This window comes from Pseudorca crassidens, chromosome 12 (genome assembly GCF_039906515.1).
Source record: "Pseudorca crassidens isolate mPseCra1 chromosome 12, mPseCra1.hap1, whole genome shotgun sequence".
Classification (NCBI taxonomy): Eukaryota; Metazoa; Chordata; class Mammalia; order Artiodactyla; family Delphinidae; genus Pseudorca; species Pseudorca crassidens.
The window spans coordinates 23,456,663-23,479,357 of record NC_090307.1 but is presented as its reverse complement, the minus strand read 5'-3'; the positions used below and the strand labels follow the sequence as shown (position 1 = coordinate 23,479,357).

The 22,695-nt window shown below is 46.5% G+C and overlaps 1 protein-coding gene across 1 annotated transcript in view; it reads left to right on the top strand.

Moving 5' to 3' along the window:
• Positions 1 to 22,695, top strand: part of MAPK4 (mitogen-activated protein kinase 4) — a 177,759-nt gene that overhangs the window by 63,819 nt on the left and 91,245 nt on the right. The gene's annotated exons all lie outside the window — the stretch shown is intronic.

The window sequence follows — 22,695 nt, the reverse complement described above, 5'->3', positions numbered from 1 at the left end:
ATCAAACCATAGGAGGGACTGGGGGGGCGTGGTGTCTGTGTCTCATGACCCTCTACCAGACACCTCACCAGAGGCTGCAAGGATTCCGGGGTGGCTAAAGGGGTTGGTGGCCTTTGGCTCAAGTGGTCGTCAAGGCCATTTCTTGTGGCCTATTTGTCCCTATACCGTCCCACCATGGGAACCTGGTTTTCCTTTTTCTTGTCCTCTTTCCCCTCTTTTGTCTTTCTCACCTTTTCTTCCTGTCTTTGCCCTCCTCCCTCAGGTTAAACCTCAGACAAGACAAGGCCTGTCTGGCTCACCAGACGTCACGAGAGGCTCTAGCAAGTTAGCTTCATTCCAAATCCTTAGAATGAGCCACAGCCTCGGTCCATGGTGTCACTCATGCACCCGGGTCTCCTTGATGTTCAGAGAAAGTCTTCACTGGGTTTCCCCCACCCGGTGCCCGAGTGGCTCTTTGCTGATATAATCAGTGTGTGATGTCATTCTTCATGCAGGTGTAGTTTAAGGGAGCCTCTCTGTGTTCCCTGTACAGGGAAGCCAGCCTCCTGGCTCTCCCAAGGCCCCCATCAATCTGCGAGACAAATGGGTGTTTTCATTAAGCCCTTTACCTACAGGAGGGCAAAGCATTCCAGCTCGGCACTTTTGTATCCCCCCCTCTAGTCTTGGCCAAAGTGGCTTCTATTTCAGCTCCTGTTGTATTTTGGCAGCTGGGTCCTGCCTGGACCTCCCTCTGGGGGGAGGTTCTAGAAGCAGAAAGCTGACAAAAATCATCTGAGGAGGGTACAATGGGTAGCAATGGCCCAGTGAGGAAGAAGCCACTCCCTTCCAGAACATTCCTTCCTGCTCCTTGCCACCAGCTTCAGAGTCAGCCTGGGGTCCGGAGGAAGGAGGGGCTTCAGCCACACTTTCTCCTTCTTCCAAAACCCAGCCTTGAGATCCTTCTGATTTGAGAAAGAAGTCAAAACACTCCACCACCAGGGTGCCTTCAAGGCAAAGTCGTCTGGTTGTAATGGTCCCTTGCCTGCAGTTTGTACTGACAGCGTTCGCCACTCTCCTCCACAGCACCCTGATGAGGAGGACAGGGCATGTTATCACCCCTATTCTGGGGAGGGGAGGGGAGGCCCGTGAGTGCCAGGACTTGAACGAGATCCCGTGGCCAGTGCTGCCTGCCCAGGAATGACGCAAAGGGCAGGGTCTCCCTTGGACGGTGTTTACAGGCTGCTCCGGAGTCCTGGCTGCACAGGGTGATCTCTCCTAATTTCTTGGGGCCTGATGGAAGAATCTTTGTGAAGTCAGTGAGACAAGTCTGGGGACGGCAGCATCCCCTGTGAGGTATTAGACTCTGAGTGTGAGCCTCAGGGCCCGGAATGAGCTTCCACCAGGCCACCTCCATGCCTCTGTCCCCTGTGATGACTTGTGACTCTCACGCTGAGCTACGGTTCCTGGGGGATGGGGTCCGGGGAGGAGGGAGGGCTGGTCTCCGTTGTAGCTCTCCCCAAATGCCAAGTTGCAGCTAGCTCAGCTAATTGGCAAGAGAAGGAGAAGCAAAAATAGTGAAAATCTGTGAATTAATAAAACAGCCTTGAAGCAACCGCCAAAATGTGTACAAATCATGAAGTAATTAGAAGTGTGAAGAATTCTATCGGGTTGGCTGTTTCCAAATCCAGCATCTGATTGCTTGAGGAGGCCAAGGGCTGGCAGGCCAGGGGAGTGGAAATTCTTTCCGTTGCATTATGATCTTGCCTCCTTGGAGCCTGGGTTTCTTGAAACCCTTTTGGGGTCCGGGCAGTTGCTCAAATCAAATGTGCACCTTCCAAAGGCCCATTAGCACATGCAAGACCTAGTAACTCCAGTAACATCTTATAGTTTAGAATAAAACTTTAAGGTGTCACGGAGTAGTTGTTGCATCAGTGGTCTTATTTAATCTCACTATCGCGAAATATTTTTATGTCAGTGTTTTTCAGAGGAGGAAACCCAGGTCCACAGAGTGAAGTGATATAAAGCCAACTCCAAGAGCTAACTAGCAGCAGAACTAGGGCCAGATCCAGGGTCTCCTGACAACCCCGCCAACCCTTCCCTCTCCCACCCACGTTCTTCCTTTGGACCCTGCTGTGTCTCCCAGCAGTGCTAGGTATTTGTATCTCACAATTCTCATGGCTAGCGGCTAGCTGCAGTTCTGTTTGGCCATGGTGTTAAATTTAGATAAGATGCTTAACCCATTTGTTTGATTAATAAACTAAGGCTCAGGCACAGTTAGCTGTTTGTTGATTTTAGTTTCATTTTATATCCAGATTAGAGTGGGGGAGGAGAAAAGGATCCATTTTTCTTCTCTTTTTGGAAACACTTTATGGAGAGAGGTTTCAGGTCTTAAGTCTTGTCATATACCCTGTGAGGAGGGATAGAAACAGTTTGTGCTTAGAGTTTCTTTGTTTGGGCTTGTTCTTTCTGGGCTGTGGGGACTTTAAGAGTAGGTGCTGGGCTTCCCTGGTGGCGCAGTGGTTTAGAATCTGCCTGCTAATGCAGGGGACACCGGTTCGAGCCCTGGTCTGGGAGTATCCCACATGCCGCGGAGCAACTAGGCCCGTGTGCCACAACTACTGAGCCTGCGTGCTCACTCAGGGTTGAAATGCAGCCTGCTCAGACTTAGAAATTCTGAGAGCAGAAATCAGAGCAGAACCCTGAGAGAGTCATGTAACGAGCTTGACGTGTGTTGTTATTCCCCAAGCGGCAGCGAAAGCTCCCGGGAGGATGGGGTTTACATCGTTTATAGCCAGACTGAGCAAACAACAGTGTGATTAAGTTACATGCATTAGTGGGCTCCATAATCAGAATAGAAACGTATGTGTTAATTTGGGATGGAAAGTTTTCAACAAAGCAGCGGCCGCTTGCACAGACTCGTGGGAGAGGAAATGGGGAGTCAGGAGCGGTACCGGCTCTGGAATTTGAGGTGCCCAGTGCAGAAGGAAGATGTGGCCCCTTGTTTGAAGATTAAGAACTTCAATACAGCCACAGCAGACGTTAAACCACGTGCAAGGTCCTTCTGAGCGTGGGTGGGGTACTGTAGGGCTGCATCGGTCCGAAGCCCTGGAAGCCACAGGAGAAGGGAGGTTATGAGCCGGGGCTAGAGGGTTCTGCGTGCACCGAATGGCACTGCCTAGAAGGCCAGAGATGAAAGTTGTTCAGCGTATATTTCTGGAGTCACTCGGATGCCCCGACTCGGTTCCGAGCTGCGGGGATTCTGTAGGGAACGAGCAAGAGCTGCCAGGAGTGTGGGTGTTTCTGCGGACTCTGGCATCAGACCATCAGCCCAGAGCGCTTCAACCTAAGCTTGTTCCTTTCCTCTCTGTAAATGGGCTGAATGATAAAACTCGACCTCTGCTGTGAGGACTAAACACATTACCAGCTATCATGTGCAAATGTGTGGACACATCAAGGGCTTTAATGAATGTCGGCAAAGAAGACGGGCAGGTACACAGTCATGATGCCTGATGGGGTGCACACGGGAGGGAGCCGGAGGACGGAGTTGGGGAAGGCCGCCCTTCCAGGCATTCCATCTGCCTGGATCCTGGCTTGTTCCCTTTGGATGGATACTGAGACTTGGGGGTCTGACACCACAAGCTATTTCCTCCTCTCACTCCCTCTAGACCAGCCTCTCATTGCCATCCTGGGGATCCAGGGGTGCTCTGGTGCTGACCAGACCTGGCCTCTGTGTCCACAGAGCCATCCTCTCCTGACTCATCCTTGAAGGTCCTAAAATTAGGCTCTTTTCTTGTCCTGCACTTGCCAGGTTCTCTGTGATCTCCTGGATAAAGTTTTATTCCTTATCCTAATATTCACAGCCCTCCCCCATCTGACCACACCTGTCTTGCCGGCCATGCCCGCCCATCACTACATTATGCAGAATCAGCTTCTCACCCTCACTTCATCAGCTTCAATCATTTTCTTCACCTGAGAGCCTCCCTCACCTGTGTTTGCAGTCAAATTCAATTCCGCATAAGTGGACTGAGTGCCTCTCCTACGCGCCTTCGGTAACAGAGTACAGCTGATCCTTATTATTCACAGATTCTGTATTTGCCAATTCGCCTACCCACCAACATTTATTTGTAACCCTCAACTCAGTATTCCTGGTGCTTTCGCTACTCTTCACGGTCGTGCAGAGCAGAAAGGCAAAAATTTGCGTCGCCCGACTTGCACGTTCCCAGCCGAGATCCAGCAAGGTAACACTGCCTTCTTGTTTCAGCTCTCAGACTGTAAACAAGCATCCTTTCTGCGTCTATTTAATGCCACTTTTGTGCATGTTGGTGCTTTTTTTTTTTGGCGGTCCGCGGGCCTCTCACTGCCGTGGCCTCTCCCGTTACGGAGCACAGGCTCCGGACGCGCAGGCTCAGCGGCCATGGCTCACGGGCCCAGCCGCTCCGCGGCATGTGGGATCTTCCCGGACCGGGGCACGAACCCGTGTCCCCTGCATCAGCAGGTAGACTCTCAACCACTGCGCCCAGGGAAGCCCAGTATGTTGGTGCTTTTGTCGATGATTTCACTGTTTAAGTTCTCCTAAGTGTAGAGCTCAAGGTCTGTCTAGTGTTCCTATGGGCAAGGAGACTGTGATGTGCCCTAAGGAGGAGATACATGTAGCACACATATGATGGGCGTCCTTCAGGCATGCGTTATGGTGCTGCTGACCCTGAGTTCAGTGTTAATGAATCCACAATACGGTACATCCAGAAAAAGGAAGAGGAAATTCAGCAAAGTGTATGTAAGGCCGCTCCATAGTTTTGACCAGAGGCTCCAGGGGGCCCGACCCTGTATTTCCCCCGGGAGCAGTGGTTCTGTAGTAACTAATTCAGTGTCTATGGAGACGTTGTAGCACGTAACTACCACGAATAAAGGGAGTCAAGCTTGCTGCCCCCGCCCTCCCCTGAAAAAATGTTGTGTTTCTACTAAGCATCAGACATCATTCAAACCCCTCTGGTACTTTGTAGCTTCCTGCTTGATCCAGACCAGTGCTTTCTCTGTCCTGTGAGCTGATTTTGCATCAGTGTCTGTGCATTTTATTTAATACTCACTCAAACTCTGCCTTCTGATGCCCCATCATGGTTATTCTTAACTTTCCAGGTATGGCCCCCAGGTGGACAGTAAGTCCCTTTAGGGAAAAAAACCATGGACCCTCACACTGTCCTTCCCGGGGAGGCGGTCACTGATGTTGTGCTGATGCCAAAGGTGGAAAAATTGTTAGAGTGGAATGTGCTTGCAGAGAGATACTAGACACAGCGGGGAATAATACAGCAGAGGCTTTAGCTGCAAGAAAAACCTCAGAGCGCCTGCCCCGGCCCCCAGGGATGTGTGAGAATCAGAGATGTTTGTAAAATCACTAAGTAAACTTTGAAAGTGCCACGTGAGTGTTCTGTGCTGTTGACATCTGTGGGTGGCCATAGGAAGGGATCACTGAGAGTGGGGGCTGCCTGGGGTCTCCAGGCCAACAGGGCACTCGTGGGACCTGGGAGGCTGACTCGGCGCTTTTCCAGCCAGGATCCCACCAGATACTTGGCAAACCTGCCAAGTATCTCGTGCTGCTGAGGGGAGAAAGTGAGATTTCAGATGGCCCTGAGTTTGACGTCCTCAGGCTGCTGCCTGCCGGAACTGCTGCCTTCCCTCTGGTAGAGGCCATGTATTTCCTGTCCACCTTCCCGTGGCCTGGAGTGGTCACAGGTAGGGGCTCGGCTGCCCAGTCCCTGCAGGGATTCTTGGGAGCCTGTAGGCTGCTGTGGTGGGCGGCACATACGCCTGTGTTTCTTCTTCTATTCATTTGAGAGAGGTCAATTTTTCTTCTTGTTGTTTGATTTCCACGTAATTACATTTGCAAGGTTTTTCTCTGCGTTTTGTCACAATCTACTGTCCTGATCTTTCCCTTTCCACTTTGGGGTGCCCTCTGCCCGTGGCATTTCCTCTACCGGTTCTCTTGGATTCTTTCACATTCCGTCATGTGCTGTCTCTCGCTAAGGATCTTTATGAATGATATTAAGCACCTTCTGGTCTTTAATCATTCCTTGAGGACAGAGACTGGGTCTGGTACAATACCAAGAAAGTCATAGGTTTATTACTGTGATCTATTGAACTGATGGAGTCATTTAATGAAAACCTTAACAAAGGTTAAGGTTCTACACTTGGGTCCCTGGGGCAATAAGGAAATGGACTAACTCATGTTCCTCACCTGTCCCAGGTGTCTGTGCGGCTCAGCTTAGCTCTTTTCTACCCTGTGGTGAGGGGAGAGGCTGCTTGTGGCATGAGAGAGGTGGGAGGGACACAAGGAAGTCCCTGCCGAGTCTAGAGACCCTCGAGGGCACTGGGGGATCCTTTTCATCATGAATCTTTAGGAAAAAGAGACATCCATCTGCCTGGAACGGTTGCCTGGAAACGGGGACCTGCCTGGGAAAGGACAGCTGTTCCCAGGCAGCCTCGGCTGGGCCCCGTGGCCTGAGCTATTGTGGCAGGAGAGGTTGGGAGGTGCTGCGTCCCGGAGCAGTGAGCAGGTGTCCTGGTTGACTTCAGTGTCATAACACGCACTGGCTCAGAGAATGTTCTCGTGCATCTCTAGGACACTTGACCACACGTGGGCTTCTGAGGGTTTGATTCTTGTCAGCGGCCTCCCTTTGTGCAGTGGCTTACCGGGCCAAGCCACTTGGTCACGGTGCTGCTAGGCTAATCTCACTAACATACCTTGATCGTATCACTCAGAAACCCTCAGTGACTTCACACTGACGAAGGGATGAAATCATAGCTCCTTTCATCTTACTCTAAAATCCGTGAGGTCAGGGCCTCTCTCTGATATTCCTTACTGGTGTCCTCAGGACAGTGGATATGGCCGGTGATGGAATGCTGAGTGAGTGATTTGATCTGTGATCACTTCTGGAAGATGGCCGGACTCTAGAATGTTCTGTGTGTCTGCCGGCTCTCCATCCTAAGGTAGAAAGCACAGTCCAGCACGGTCAGGGTTTCACTGTGCCACGTTGCTTTGTTTATAATCAGGTGTGGGTGTTAGGAAGAATTCAGGGAACACTGTGCACTGAGCAGACAGTGTGAAGTTCGGGCAGATGGTGGGGAACAGCCGTTTTGTTGGAGGTTGAAGTTCAGGTTTGTTTTTTCTGGGTCCCTGCCGCTCCCGCCTCTTCATATCTCCCAGGTGCATCATTTCTTTCCTTTGCCGACAGGCCTAATGAAGCCCGGCGCCTCCCTTCCCATCAGCCTGCAGCAAAGATGAGCGGGAAAGTTCTGAGCAGTGCTGGGCTCTGCTCCTGGAGAGGGCGGGATGTGAGCCCCTGGCACCATTGCTGACGTGGGGTTTGCCCGACACGTGCTACTTGTTTTCAACCTGGCTGTCAGGTTTTTTTCTCTTCAAGAAAATTGAGGAATGTGTGCTTTCAGAGTGAGTTCAAGGGCAAGGTGAGTTCAGTTCCAGGAGCGAGAAATCTGAGTGGTCCCTTGTAGTGACTTGGAAAGGAGTACAGCATGAGAAGGCCGACATTCTTTGGCATTGATTTTGTTTCTAGATATTGGCATGGATCACATCCTGCCTTATGTCATAGTTGACTTGCATCTTGTATTAGCGCATCAGCTCTTTTAGAGAAGGGATTATCTGTCATCCATCTTTTATTCCACCATAGGCATAAGAGGTGTTTCTGTGTGTCGTGGAAGAAGCTCTATGATCTGAGATAGCCAGGCTGAGTTCCTTAATAAGGGAGCCAGGGTACAACTAGGAACCAGGAATTGCTAAGGATGAAAATATATTGGCTCAATATCCAAAGAATATTATCCCTATTACACCCGTGTGCTTTAGTATTTCTGTTCTAAATCCTTAAGGCCTAAGTTCTTGAGTCATTTTGCTACTTCCCCAACCTGTGTGACTAGACTCAGGTCATTCTGGATCTTTCATGCTCCAGAGAGGTGGTTCTCAACCCTGACTCCATAATAGACTCATCTGGGAACCACCCCTAAACACTCTGATGCCCAGTTAACTGAGACTCCCTGGGTAGGATCCAAGCATCAGTAGCTGTCAGACTCCCAGGTGATCCCAGCACGCGGCCGAGGCTGTGCATGAGCTATTTGAAGGAGGGGAATCTGTTTTATTAAATCATTTTATCTCCAGGGCCTCCTAGAGTGCTTGGCACAGAGTATTCAGCAGATGTCAGTGCCTCCTGTCACCATCTCCTCATGGAAGTCACGTAACTTCAAACAACGTGATTCTAAGACCAAGCTCATCCCTCTTCCGGGGCTTCCCCGTCTAGTATTTGCATCCCTGTCTGTCTAGTAGTACAAGCCAGAAGCTTGGGGTTCGTCTTTGATGCCCCTCTCTCTCCTTCCGCCACATCCCAGTCCTTCACTGTGTTTGGGGATTATACACACTATATCTCACAGCTGTGCGTTTGTTTCCATCCTCACCAGCACATCCTCATCCACAGTCCTATCCTCGATCCCATGAACTACCTCAGAAGCTCCCTAGCCAGCTTCCTGAGTGCAGCCCAGCCCCACCAATCCACTCTCCACACCACAGTCAGAATCATCTTTACAAAACGCAAATATGATCTTGTGGCCTGTTGATTAAAGCCCGTCAGTGACTTCCCACTGCTGTTGGGGACCAAACTCTTTAATCCGGTTAACAAGGCCCTGTGGTCTGGTCCTCAGATCCCAGTGGTCTGGTCCTCAGGTCTCTGTGGTCTGGTCCACTAGACCCCAGGGTCTGACCTACTTTCTCAGTCTCAGTTCACTCCACTCTCTGCCACAGCTTTGCACTCTTGCTTTCTTTCACTTCCTTGAATCCCCCGCTCCCTCCAGCCTTGGGGCCTTTGCACATGCATTTAAGGGAACGCTTTCCCGTCTCCCTCTCCCTCCTTGCCTTGTTAATTGCCCCTGACCCTTCAGTTCTCAGCTTAAGAACCCTTATCTCAGTGAAGCCTTCTCAGGCCCCAGCCCGAAACTTCTTTGTCCTGTGGTCTTGTGGCCTCAGGCTCGCTTCTCCATACTCGGTTACCTTAATTTGTAGCTCACCTTCCATCTGGGTGATTTTTTGACCCGTGTCTCTCTGCGCTGCCTGACTGCAGCCCCACGAGGGGCGGGGCTGCGTCTGATTTTGCTCCTTCTACCCCCAGTGCCGAGCAAAAGTCAGAACACCTAGAACGTGCTCAGTAAACCCTTGCTGACTGAATGCCTGGACACTCTTGCAGAGCAGCCCTAGGCATCTTTGGTCCCAGAGCTCCACGCCCAGGAGTAGCTGCTGGCTTCTCTTGTCTCCTCTTCTCTTAGGCAGGGGCTGCCCCTCCTGCCTGAGACCCTGTGCTGGTTCCTAACCGCACAGTCATATGAAAGATTCCACGTGACGTGTCTGCTTTGCCCTATTTTCAGCAACCTCCTAAAGATCAATGAATATCCATGCCCATCAATTGCTTTTCTATGGGAATCTTTTGATATTTCTTAACCTTCTTAGAACTTTCCCAAATCTTAATTTTTAGGGTTTAAGGTGTATCTTCTCTCCTGCCCTGTGGCTCACAAGGGATTTCAGGAGTTGCTCTTTTTAGTTTTGAATCCCGTCGCATAGTGTCTTATGTCATCCAGGTGCTTTCAGATATTAGTGTTTGTGGCCCCACAGTGATGCTCGGGGGGCTGAGTGGGGCGCGTGAGAGGATCTCTGTTTATAGATGAGAACACGAGGTCCAGGACCGCAGCCTCCCAATTCCCATCACAGCCTTCTGATTGCCTTTAATCCGCTGCACACCCTCCCCTCACTTTAAAAGCCACTAGAAACTAAACCCTGCATCCAAACATTTGTTTCTCTGAATCTCCCCACAGCAATGGATAGAACATTAGACTCCCGATTACCTGGTTTTGTGACCTTCTAAGACATTTCCCATCTCTGGACCTCACTTTACTGATTTTGAAAAATGAGAAGCTTGGATCAGATTATTAAGGATTCTTCAGTAATAATAACGGTGATGGTAATAATAACGGTGAAAATTAGAGTAATAATAATATTAGCTAATATTTATCGGGCACTTACCATGCGTCAAGTACTAAGTATTTTACACTGTCTAGGAAAAATGCTGTGTTTTTCTTTTGTTCTTTTTCACAACACTTTTGACAGCAGACTGTATGGGGTTTCCTCTGACGCGGACCAATTCTGTGACACCAGCTGGGTGTCCTACAATTCAATTCAGTTCTGACACTGTCTACCTGGAGTTAACATCAGATTCTACAGGTGAAGGGCTCAGTCCCACAAGACTGCACCCATTTCAGACACCAATTGCAAGTCCAGGTTGTCACCTGTGCTTCTGACCAGCTGGGTATCAGAAGTTCCCTTGACTCTCTACTTAGATTCACTTAATTTGCTAGCACAGCTCACAGAACTCCAGAAAACGGTTTATGTACTAGGTTTCTGGTCTATTACAAAAGATATGAAAGGATACATAGGGTGAGATCCAGAAGGGTCCTGAGCATAGGAGCTTCTGTCCCTGTGGAGTTTGGGGTGCTCCACCTTCCAACACTGGGATGCATTCTTATTCAACAACCTGGAAACTTTTCAAACCCATACTTTTGGGATTTATGGAGGCTTCACCACATAGGCATGATTGATTATTAACTTCCCTTCTAGCCCCTGTCTCCTCTCCAGAGCATGGCAGGTGGAGCTGAAAGTTCCAGGCATAGCAAGGCTTAGTCTTGTTGGTGACCAGCCCCCATCCAGGAGCCCACCAAGAGTCACCTCATTAGAACAAAAGATGCTCTTATAACTCAAGAAATCCCGAGGGATATAAGAGTTCTGTGTCAGGAACCAGGATCAAAGACCAAATATTAGCAGGAACCAGGTTCAGAGACCAATATATATATATATTTCTATTATATATATTATTTATATATATATAATTAATATATATTATTTCCCATACATGTATAGCTCAGTTTTAAATTCTTTAATCCCCTCTACAAGCAACCAAGTAGGGATTTCTGTGGCTCACTTTTACAGATGTTGAAACTCAGAATTTAAGCAACTCACTCAAAGCCACAGAGCCAGGAAATGACAGAGCTAGGATGTGAACGCAGGATCACTGGCTCCAAAGCCCCCATTCTTCACCAGGTAAAGTAGAAGGCAGAGACCAGGCTTTGGAGTCAAAGAGATCTGGTTTGAGGACTGACTCTGCCACTTACCAGCTGTGTAATCCCAGCCAGGGTACTTCTGTACATCTGTTTTCCCATATGTAAAATGGGAATAATACCTGTAGCAGGTGTATCAGGTTGCTTGGGCTGCTATAACAAAATACTACAGACATTTATTTTCTCACCATTCTGGAAGCTAGAAGTCCAAGATCAAGGTGTCGGCAGCTTTGCTTTCTCCTGAGGTCTCTCCCCTTGGCTTGCAGGTGGCACTGCTCACTGTGTCCTCACATGGGTTCCCTCTGTGCTCATGCATGTCTGTGTCCTAATCTCCTCTTCCAATAAGGACATCCGTCATACTGAATTAGGACCTACCCATATGATTTTATTTTAATCACCTCTTTAAAGGTCCTGTCTCCAGATACAGTCATATTCTGCAATCCTGGGGGTTAGGGCTTCAACATATGAATTTAGGGGGGGTATGCAATCCAGCCCATAACAAGAGAGTTTTGTGCACCTTCAAGGACATCATGTTGGACAGAGTGCCTGACACACGTAGGCACTCGGTTAATGCGGGGTCCTTCCCCTCTCCTCTCACTGCCAGTTCTGACTGCGCATCCACCCCTATTTTTCCTGGGTAATGATGAGACGTGATGCTCTGCTGGCAGCACGCGAGTGAGCACGGGGTGGAATCTATCTGTTTGGCAGATACTTTTAGGGTGGAAAAAAAATCTCTCCCTCCTTTTAGATTGTTTAAGGCAGGGTTTACAGCCCTAGAATTAACGCCAGAAGCCTTGAAGTCTTAGAAAAATGTTATGATAAAACACAAGCCTTCAAACTTGCATGACCTCCTTTATCCAGGGATGGTTGCTTACCTTTCACATGTGAATTTCTCCTTTTCCTCCAGTAAGGCAGCACCTCCCTCCTCTTGCAGCTGAATAGCTGAGGCAGTAACACTTTGCATACAAACGGCAACAGGCATCTTGGAGCTGCCCACCGCTGTACCCTGGTGGTTCCTGTGTTTGCTTCCGGCCTCCTTTCCCTCCTGAGAGCCCACCTTTCCAAAGTCCCAGAATGTTGGAGGTGAGCTGCCCGAGAGGAGCCAGGAGAGCGGAAACATTAATTTAGTGCTGCTGACTTAACGAAGATGCTCTAGCATGGTGAAGTGGACATGAAAAGAGATGTGGGAGCCTTTAGAGAAAGACCAGATTCTTCCCTTGAAGGAAGAACCGAGAAGCAGCAGCAACAGTATGGTAAAAATATAGCAGCCAGTGTTGACGGACTGAGAGCCCGTTATGTGCCAAGCACCGAGCAAAACTGCTTCGGTGAATTATCTCCACCCTCAGAGTAGGTTTAATGATCCCCTTTCTTCAGACAAGGGACTGAGGCCTGGGGAGGCCAAACAACTCATCTGAGGTGTCACAGCTCATAAGGAGCAGAGCCAGGATCCAAATCCAGGTCTGCTTATCTGCAAGAGCTCAGCAGAGGAGGAAACCTGCTCAGGGACTCCCCAGGGCACAACCTGGGAAGGTCACGTAGATGATAGGATGGGGCAGAACAGGGAAGGTCACGTAGATGACAGGATGGGGCAGAACAGCTGCCTCCTAAGTCAGAAGGGAGTACCTGGTGCCCGGAGCTGAAATGACCTTGTCCCTTCAGATATCCAGGGGATGGCGAAAAACACAGCTCAACCTCCGCCTGTGGGGAGAGTAAGAAGCAAGCAATCTTGAAGAAACTAAAGTAATTCCTTCAGGGCTGGTGCCAAGCTTGATGACTGGAAATGGGAGTAAACCTGGAAAGCAGAAGTTCTTACACTTGAGCCAAATTATCTAAATTCTAAAATAGCAGTTTGTTCTCTGCCTTTTCTGTGTGTACCGTCATCCCTTGGTAGCCTCAGGGGATTGGTTCTAGGACCCCAGCGGATCCAAAATGCACAGATGCTCAAGTCCCGTAGTCGGTCCTTGGTATCTGTGGATGCAGAACCTGCGTATATGAAGGGGCAACTGCAGTTTGCACCCTGAAAAAACCCTATTCTCTAGTTGCTGATTTGAGTGGGCTCGGAGAGCTTGGTATTTTATTAAGAGAGGTTGGGAAGAAATGGAGAAAAGCTGTAGTCTCAATGTCAAACCACTTTTGCTTTATTAATTTTTTTCTGGTTGTAAAATTATGATTATTGCAGGAAATTAGGAAAACACAGGAAATTATAAAGGAAAAAAAATTCTGTAATCTACCACTTGCAGATAACCATCAAAAATTTAAAAGACTATCTTTTTTCCAGTCTCTTTTCTATACAATTTTAAAACAACGAAAAAAGAGATCATACTTTGCATCATTTAGTAAACTTTTATCACTTAGTGCTCTATCATACACATTTTCTAATATCTTTAAATGTTCTTTTTGAACAGACATTTTTCTCCCCCAGTGGGTGATATACCATAATCTAATTCGTCCTTCCTTGTTGGTCGAGAGTTTCTTCCCTCTATTTGCTCACCTGGTAGGTGACCATTAGGGACCTCCCAATAGCAGAACAAGGTGGGAAGTCTATGCTATTTATATACAGTTCACTCTGTTAATAGTTATCTCTAATATCAGCTAACAGAGGTCTGAACTAGTGTCAGTATCTGGTATTTATAGCCACCTCACATTTTGTGTCCTCCTAATAGAAACAGTTCAAATGTGTCACAAACCTTTTATTCTGGAAGTGAATATTAGAGAAAGATGATTCATCTTGGGAAGTGCGGGCATAGCCCAATGTTCTTTATATACATCACACACACACATGTGATCTTTATATATACGCATATATAAAAGCAAAGGGCAAGTGGCAAAGACCACCATGTTGGGAATAGAAAAGTTCCTATGACAATGAGATGTGAGATGTTTTGAAGGAGACTGACAATGAGACATACTACAAAATGGGCTTTTTATCCTCTTTGGGTGCACATCAGCAGTGTGGCCATTCAGAAGCGATGCTCTGCCACCTGGGGTGTTACACCAAGGAAATCCGCGTATTTACCTCAATCTCAAATGGTTCTTGTTCCCAGGACATTTCCCTCTTTGCTTACAAAAAAGTCATATGAATGACCTTGCCTTAGGAATAGGACTTGTGACTGCTTTCAACTCTTCCATTGGCCTTCACACACACACACACACACACACACACACACACACACACACACACACACTCTCTTACATAACACCTATGTGTTCGTGGCTGAGCAACCAGGGGAGGAGAAAAGAGGACAACTTACAGACCTATAGGTGGAGCAGCCTTCTATGAATGTATCTAAAAAAAGAAGGAAAAGGCAAATATCAGCAAACAAAAATTATTTGCAAATTTACAAATCAGTATTTTTTTTTTGTTTTACTTTGTTATTGCCTAAGATTATTATTTGTCAATTTCAGGAGAATCATCTGAGCTGCAATCTGAAAAAAATGTTGGTTGATTGAGAAATCCAGTTGTTGACGCAAAATCAGGCTCCATTCTTTTTCTTTTCGCTAGTTCACTGAAGACCCTGGGGGAGCCACTTTCCAAAAAATAATCTCTCTCAAGCGTTCCCTCTCTGAAACATGGAACATAAAAAGTGGCCTGGACATGCTGTCAGGAGAAGTTGGTTCTAATCTCACCCTGTCACTAAATCCCTCTGTGGGGTTTGGGCAAGTCTTTCTTGCCCCTGATTTCCTCATTTGTAAAAAAAAGTAGTTCATATAGATTGTAGCTTTTGTGTTTGAAGGTGCTTTGGTGTTGCATAGATGTTTGATTTGAACTTCTTTTAAAATATAGTTTTAATTTCTTTTAAGAATCATAGGGACTTCCCTAGTGGCACAGTGGATAAGACTCTGTGCTCCCAATGCAGGGGGCCTGGGTTCGATCTCTGGTCGAACATGCATGCCGCAACTAAGAGTTCACGTGCCACAACTAAGGAGCCCACATGCCACAATTAAGAAGCCTGCGAGCCACAACTAAGGAGCCCACCTGCTGTAACTAAGACGTGGCACAACCAAATAAATGAATATTTTAAAAAAAGAATTATAACTCCCAAACCACACTCAAATGTGTTGTTTATAATACAGTCAATGTGTTCATTTGAATTTTAGCTCACCTGAAAGTTTATTCTGCCATCTCTTTTTAATTTAAAAATAATTTGAGGTTGTCAGTGTGAACGGTATTTTTTTAAAGCTATTACACATTTACTATAACTTACCTCTATGAATCAGGATTTTTCAATAATATCAATTTAACAAAATTTAGAAATAAAATGGGTATTACATAAGAATCAGGTTCAGTGTTCTCATTGATTGTCTTTATAATTAAATGATTAGAATTTATACTAAAATGGAGTAAATTAAATAGCATAGTCCAGAGTCTGTCTTGCAGTAGGTGTTGTTAGCAGTTATTTAGAATGTTCGCAATTCTCCACTGTATGTATTTGGTTTCCTGTAAGATCTTGTCTTTTATTTTTTTTAAAGTTCTGCAACATTACCTCTGAGAACCCCTCAGACCTGACATTCTATATAAATTACATTTTTACATGTAAAACAAAACGTACTTGTTGCCCTCCTAACATAATAGTATATACTAATGACCTTTAGTGGTTTTAGTGGAAGGCAGGGGATTAAAATAATTAAATGATAGCCATTATAAAAGAAGTGTAAGCAATATCCTAGTTAATGAATTTGCTAATTATTTTCCCCACCGCTTGGTTGCTATTTGGTTGTCAGCTGAAGCACATTATTGTATATTTGGGAAGAGGAAATTTACTTGAAGATTGCAAAGACTAGCCTACGAACCAGAGCTAAAGATTTCCACCGCAGGGGATTTTAGGGAATAGGTTTTGGACAATTGCCTAACTGATCATTCTAAATTAAATTACTAAGTACTGACTCCAGACTTGGTTTAGAGAAACTTCGCTGGTATATGCATTTTGTCTTCCTTATTTTATAAGTAAAGAATACTCCAAGAAATTGCCTAAGTTTGAGTAGTCAGGACTATCAGGAAATTGTTTTCGGGAGCAACTTTGCCCTTTAATATAAATTCAGTGAAGCATTAAGTAGAACTCCTTTTTAAGGCTGGTGTCCCTGGACAGAATGGATGCCCCTCATTTAATTACTATTTTAAGGGGTTAAATGATGCTGGGCATGAGTTCTAATGTGGCGTATGTGAACAGAGAACGCCATAGCCAGGTTCATCATACAGTGTTCAAAGCCCAAACGGTCCTTCTGTGATTAGTACCCTGCAGGAGGTTGTTGGTAATCAATCAGCCTCAGTCTTGAGCCTTCAAAGTGAGACTAGAGGGGCTATTTTGCCATCATTCTCTTGATGGCTCCCTTTTGCCTTGGGAAAGGGGTTTCTGCACCTACTCTCCCTCCTCCAAGTCCCCCTAAGTCAGTGGTTCTCAAAGGCTGGTCTTGAGACCAGTAACATCAGCATCACCTGGGAACTTGTTAGAAAAGTAAATTATCCAGTTTCTCCCCAGACCTCCTGAATAGGACACTCTGGGGGTGGGACCAGTCACCTGTGTTTGAAAGATCATTTGAAGTGATTCTGATGCTCACTCAAATTTAAGCACCGCTGCTCTGGGTCATGGCTCACCCAGGCAGGGTGCCCATTCAGGAGTCGGGTCTGGGGACTTCTGTTGATGTCATACCAACTGACCTGAGAGGAAGCGTGGGCTTACACCCTAACTTCATTTGGCTGTGGTTCCAGACAGTCCTCTTCTTGCTTACAAAAAATGATGTGGATGGTCTTGCCAAAGGAGCGGGAATGGTGGCTGCTTTCATTCCTTCCACTGGCCTTACGCATATAGACACACACAGACACACATGGACACACACGCATCTACCACAGCACTCTACAATCGCCTATAGTAGTGAAAGACTAGTTCCTCTCAGCTGTGTGCTACTTGGGAGGGTAGCCATTTTGCAAATCAGTCTTCATCTTCTGCTGTGGTCCTCCAACATGGCTGCATGTTGGAATCACCTGGGGATTCCCCGTCCCTGCCCTAGAAATTCTGGTTTAATGGTCAGGGTGAAGCCTGTGTATTGATATTTCTTTTCATGTTTATCTTTTTAGAGAGGTTTTAGGTTCACAGCAAAATTGAAAGAAAGGTACAGAGGTTTCCTGTATACCCCTGCCTCCATATATTCACAGCCTCCCTCATTACCAGCATCCTCCACCAGAGTGGTACATTTATTGCAGTCGATGCATCTACACTGACACATCATAGTCACCCAAAGTCAAGAGTTTTCATTAAAGCTTACTTTTTTTTAAACAGCAAATGTTTCTTCCTCACAGTTCTGGAGGCTGGGAAGTCCAAGATCAAGGTGGCAGCAGTGTCTGGTGAGGGACTGCTTCCTGGCTTGTAGATGGCTGTCTTCTCAGTGTATCCTCACGTGGTGGAGAGCAGAGAGGAAGTAAACTCTCTCATGTCCCTTTTTATAAGGACACTAATCCCATCATAAGGGCTCCACTTTCCTGACCTAATTACCCCCCAAAGACCCACCTCCAAATGCTGTCATATTATCATAGTTTATTCTTGACATTGTACATTCTGTAGGTTTGGACAAATGTATAATGACATGTATCCATCATTATGGTATCATACAGAGTATTTTCACTGCCCTAGAAATGATCTGTGCTCTGCCTATTCATTCTGCCCCCATTTCCCCAACGCCAGGCAACCACTGGTCTTTTTACTATCTGCATAATTTTGCTTTTTACAGAATGTCATATAGTTGGAATCATACAGTATGTAACCTTTTCAAATTGGCTTCTTTTACTTAGTAATATGCATTTAAGGTTCCTCCATGTGTTTTCTTGACTTGATACCTCATTTCTTTTTAATGCTGAATAATATTGCATTGTGTGGGCCTACCACAGTTTATTCATTCACCTACTGAAGGACTCTTGGTTGCTTCCAAGTTTTGGCAGCCATGAATAAGCTGCAATAAACATCTGTGTGCAGGTTTTTGTGTGGATATAAGTTTTCAACTTCTTTGAATGAATACCAAGAAGCATAATTGCTGGATCATATGGTAAGATTATGTTTAGTTTTTTAGAAATTACCAAACTCTTCCAAAGTGGTTGTACCATTTTGCATTCCCACCTGCAATGTATGAGAGTTCCTGTTGCTCCATATCCTCGACAGCATTTGGTGTTGTCAGTGTTCCAGATTTTGGCCATTTGTATTGGTGTATAGTGGCTGTTTTAACTTGCATTTCCAAGATGACATGATGTGGAACATCTCTTCATATCCTTATTTGCTACCTTTATATCTTCTTTGGTGAGTTGTCCATTAAGGTCTTCGGCCCATTTTTTAATGGGGTTGTTTGTTTTCTTATTGTTGAGTTTTAAGAGTTCTTTGAATATTTTAGATAACAGTCCTTTATCAGATATGTCTTTTGCAAATATTGTTTCCCAGTCTGTGGCTTATCTTCTCATTCTCTTGAAGCATCAGGATTTTAAAAAGTCTCCCAAGTGGTTCTAATATGCTGCTGAGCTTGAGAATCAATCGGTTAAAATGTCAAGGCACCTGTTGAAGGTGAGGAGGAGGATGGGATAGGCAATGAGGGAAAAGCCCAGTCACTGACAAGGGGCACAAGCTCTCAAAAGCTGGTTCTCCAGGCAGCTCTCACAGCCCTCTCTTCTTTCCAAAAGCAAGACTTGAACTGGGTCCCTCCCAACATCTTGTCTCATGGGACCAAAACAGCTTTCCGTCTTCCCACGTTGTCCTTGCGACCATGAAGTTGACAGTAAGTGGATGACTCCCTGGTCTTTCTCACTTTAATCAATGTAAGCCATGTTTTTTTTTTTTTAAGGTTCAAAAGGGACTCATAATGGAAAGCTACCATCATCTTTCCCATCCCTGACCCCAAACTTTCAAGCATTTCTTTCTTTAGTTGTTTTGTTGTTTAGTTTCATATCTTTAAATAATATACTTTACCTGCTTTGTTTTGTTTTTGCTCATTTTTGTTGTTGTTTAAGAAAAAAAGAACAAGGCAGAGAAAGGAGTAATTTAAATAGGGAGTGAAAATCTCATTTTCCGCCCATGAAATAATCTGATAGTATGTTATGTATTTATTTTTTGATGAATCCTTAATTCCTCTGTCACTAGAAAATAAGCATTGTGGTCAGCGTCTTTACTTGATTTTGATAGTAATTATCACTTTTTAAAGAGCTTATATTTATCCTTTCACTTCAAGCCCTTATATTATAGTCACTATCTTTAACTTCCTTTCTCTTTCCATCAGATTTCAGCAGTAGCTCTCAACTTGGTATGAGAATATATTCCTTTTCCTTCCCTCCTTCTTCCCTTCCACCTTCCAAACTTTTTTTCCTACTGGCTCTTTTCTTTACATGTCAAAGGTGATGACATTTACATTTTGTGGCCTGTTCACCTGTAGATTGATTCTAAAAGTTGAAAACCAGTAAATGTCAGATTCATTTGTATTATGAAAAAAATGTGAAACAAAATGTCCCCCCACCCTCAGTAACTCTCATCCCATCCCTGATTCTGCATTGCAAACAACAACAGTGGCCCCTCCGAACTTGGGGTTTAAGAAGAGGGTGGGAAGGGGGGGGAGGTAGGAACTACTTGCTTTTCTACACACAGCAGTGTGGTGGTGGGGGGAGGGCGTCCAGTGGTTTCACAGGCAAACCTTCACGGAATTCCACAGTTTCGGGAATTACTTCCCACCTGCCTTTTGACCTCAACCTGGGGCCTTTCCAGGTGTCAGTGGAGCTGGAAAGCATCCTCCTCAGCTGACCCTGCTCCTGCCCCACCCCCAGTGTGCATCCTGAGCTGAGACGTCCAAATTCTCAACTTTTCAGGAATGTGTTAAAATCCCTTGTCTTCTGGTCTTTCCCCTTCTGTTCTCTTCACGTTTATGGGTTTATGTTGATTTAAAGACCCCCTTCCTAGCATTTTAATGCCATCTAAGTGGAAAAGGAGCCGAATGCCTGCTTGGTCCACATCTCGTACAGCATCTGAGTTGCCTCCCCCTCTCTCTGCTGCTGCCTCCCAGCAGGACTTGAGTGCAAGAAGATTTGGGGTTTCTGCTTTGGAGAGGAGACGTTGCTTAGATAACTTTTCATTTGGGTGGGGGGAAGAGGGACTGGAAGAACAGAATACGATAGTGTAAAATAATGGCCACATTCGGTTGCCTTGGTAACAGCCTCCATCTGTAAATAACACCTGGGAGGTTGAGGGAGAAGGCGAGAGCTGATGTCAGCAGGTCTGGCAGGGGGATTGATGGGGGTGGGAGAAGGGAAGGTAATCACCAGGTTGGAACCACTCAGTGGCTAGCATCGGCTTGATGGCTGGGAACAACATCACACCTGTCACTGGTATCTGGAGGGCCCCAAACCTGTTCAGTCATGCAAGCAAAAGACTCAGGAGTTGTTTGAACAGGGAGGATGGGCAGCTGTGCTCTGGGGGGGTGGGGCACTACTACACTATCTTCCACCCCTCTGCTCAGAGGGGCTCCTTGACCCTCTCTTCTCCTTTTTCTCGGCAGCCCAGGAACTCGCTGATGTCAATTTACCATTCCCCTAAATAGCCAAGGGGATGCCTAACCTTTCCTAACTAGGACATGGGTTTTCATTCCCTGGTTAGAGATAAAGCTTAAAATGTAGATCCCCTGGGAGAGGGAACCTGGTGTCTTAGTCTCAGAGAAGTATAGACGGCTGGACTCAAACCCTTCTGTGGGTGCTAATGAGGAGGGGTGTGAGTGTTTGAAAAGGCAGTAGACAGGACACTGCAGAGAAAGAAAAGGATTAGAAATTGACTTTGGAACCATCGGATAGATGTTTCCTGACCATTTACCTATGACTGGCTGTTCCCTCATCCTCCCACCCACTCCTACCACCACCACCCACATCCCCTTCTCTAAACTCCCAAGTAGCTGTTCTGAGGGGATCTTGTTCAGAGTTACAGTGGAGAATATGGGATGGGATGAGGCTTCGCAGGGGAGAACCATCTAAAGAGGGAAGATGGGGCAGCAGGAAAGAAAGGTACTTGTGGAGGGAATGGGGTGGCTGGGAAGGAGTGGAGAGAGGGGTGATGGGAGGTGAGGGATCTTTCTGCTGCACATTTAAAGCTATGGGATTAAAGACAAGGGATGAATGCCGACGCGCCATCCAAAATGGCCCTAGAATTGGGCAGAGCACCACAAGCTCTCGAAGTTGGCAGAGACTAACTAGTTTGCTGCGTTGCGGTTGCAGGAAGGATGGGCTTGTGAGCATCTGTGTAGGATCTTGCTGCTGTGTGATTATTAAACACTGTATATAGCCATCTGATCCTAGCGACGGGAGCTAGTTACCTTTCTTGGGGTTTCCTACAATGAGCCCATTAATCTGACTGCTGGCCCTGGTCACAAAAGGAAAGGGAAGCAAGAGAAAGACAGTCCCTTGTCAAGGGGCACATAGCAAGCTAATGGCAATTTAGTGGTGTCACTTTGCACACGAGCTCCGTCCTCTGATTACTGGGACAGCTTTTAGCAGTCAGTGCCCTGGGGCATTTAATTTACTCAGGCAGCATAGCCTAATGGTAAGGGCGTGGGGTCTGGAGGCAGACTGCTGGGGTTTGAAGCCCTGCTCTGCCACTTCCCAGCTGGGTATGCTTGAGCAAGTTCTTCACCATTCTGTGCCTCAGTTTTCCTGTTTGTAAGATGGAAGCAATACATCAGTATTGCAGTATCCCAGTATGTTCCTGGAATATCATTGTGAAGTTAAGTGAGATGGAGTACATTGTTACCAGTTGTTATTTAGTGTGGGAAGGTAAATAGCGACATGATTATTATTTCAGCAGTCCTTGATATTTACTTTACACACTGCCTTCATGGCTGTTGCTTTTAACAAAAACCCTGTGAGATAAATATGGAAGGTATTAATATTCTAGTTAACAGATGTGGAAACTGAGGCTCAAGGTCACGTAATCTATGAGTGGCAGAGGTCAGACTTGAACCCAGAGTTCTTTCATAAGCCAGAGGCCCTCCACTGCACCTGACGGTCACCTTCCCCATCGGAGACACTGCCTCCTCCAGGCAGTTTCCGAAAAATTATACGAGGCTCTTCATAAAAATAAATGGGACATTACAAAGGTCGTTCACTCTTGGCTGTGTTTTGAGAGTCAGGTGATGTTGTTCATCCTCTGCACCTGGGGGTACACCTGCAGATGGTCAGTCAGAGTAGGGGGCTGCCGGGAACATGGGATGGAGGGGGGGCCACCTCAGCAAGCCCCACCCCATCTCGCTCGGACTGCCCGAGCATAGCCAAGGTGGACCCGAGGGCCATGGGCTTGTGCGAGGGCCACTCTCCCCAGGGTGTCCAGCCCAGAGCTCCCATCTCTCCACACCTACTGGGGAGCCTCTACTCACTCCTCAAGTCTCCATTTAAATGTCACTTCTTCAGGGAATCTGCCATTTTTCACCAAAGTAATTGTCTCCTTGTCACCCCTGCTCATAGCATCCTGAACTTTCCCATGATACGTTTATCACAGTTGTAATCATATGTACACGCTATTTGTGCCAATATTTGTGTCACATCTGCCTCTCCACCCCCAG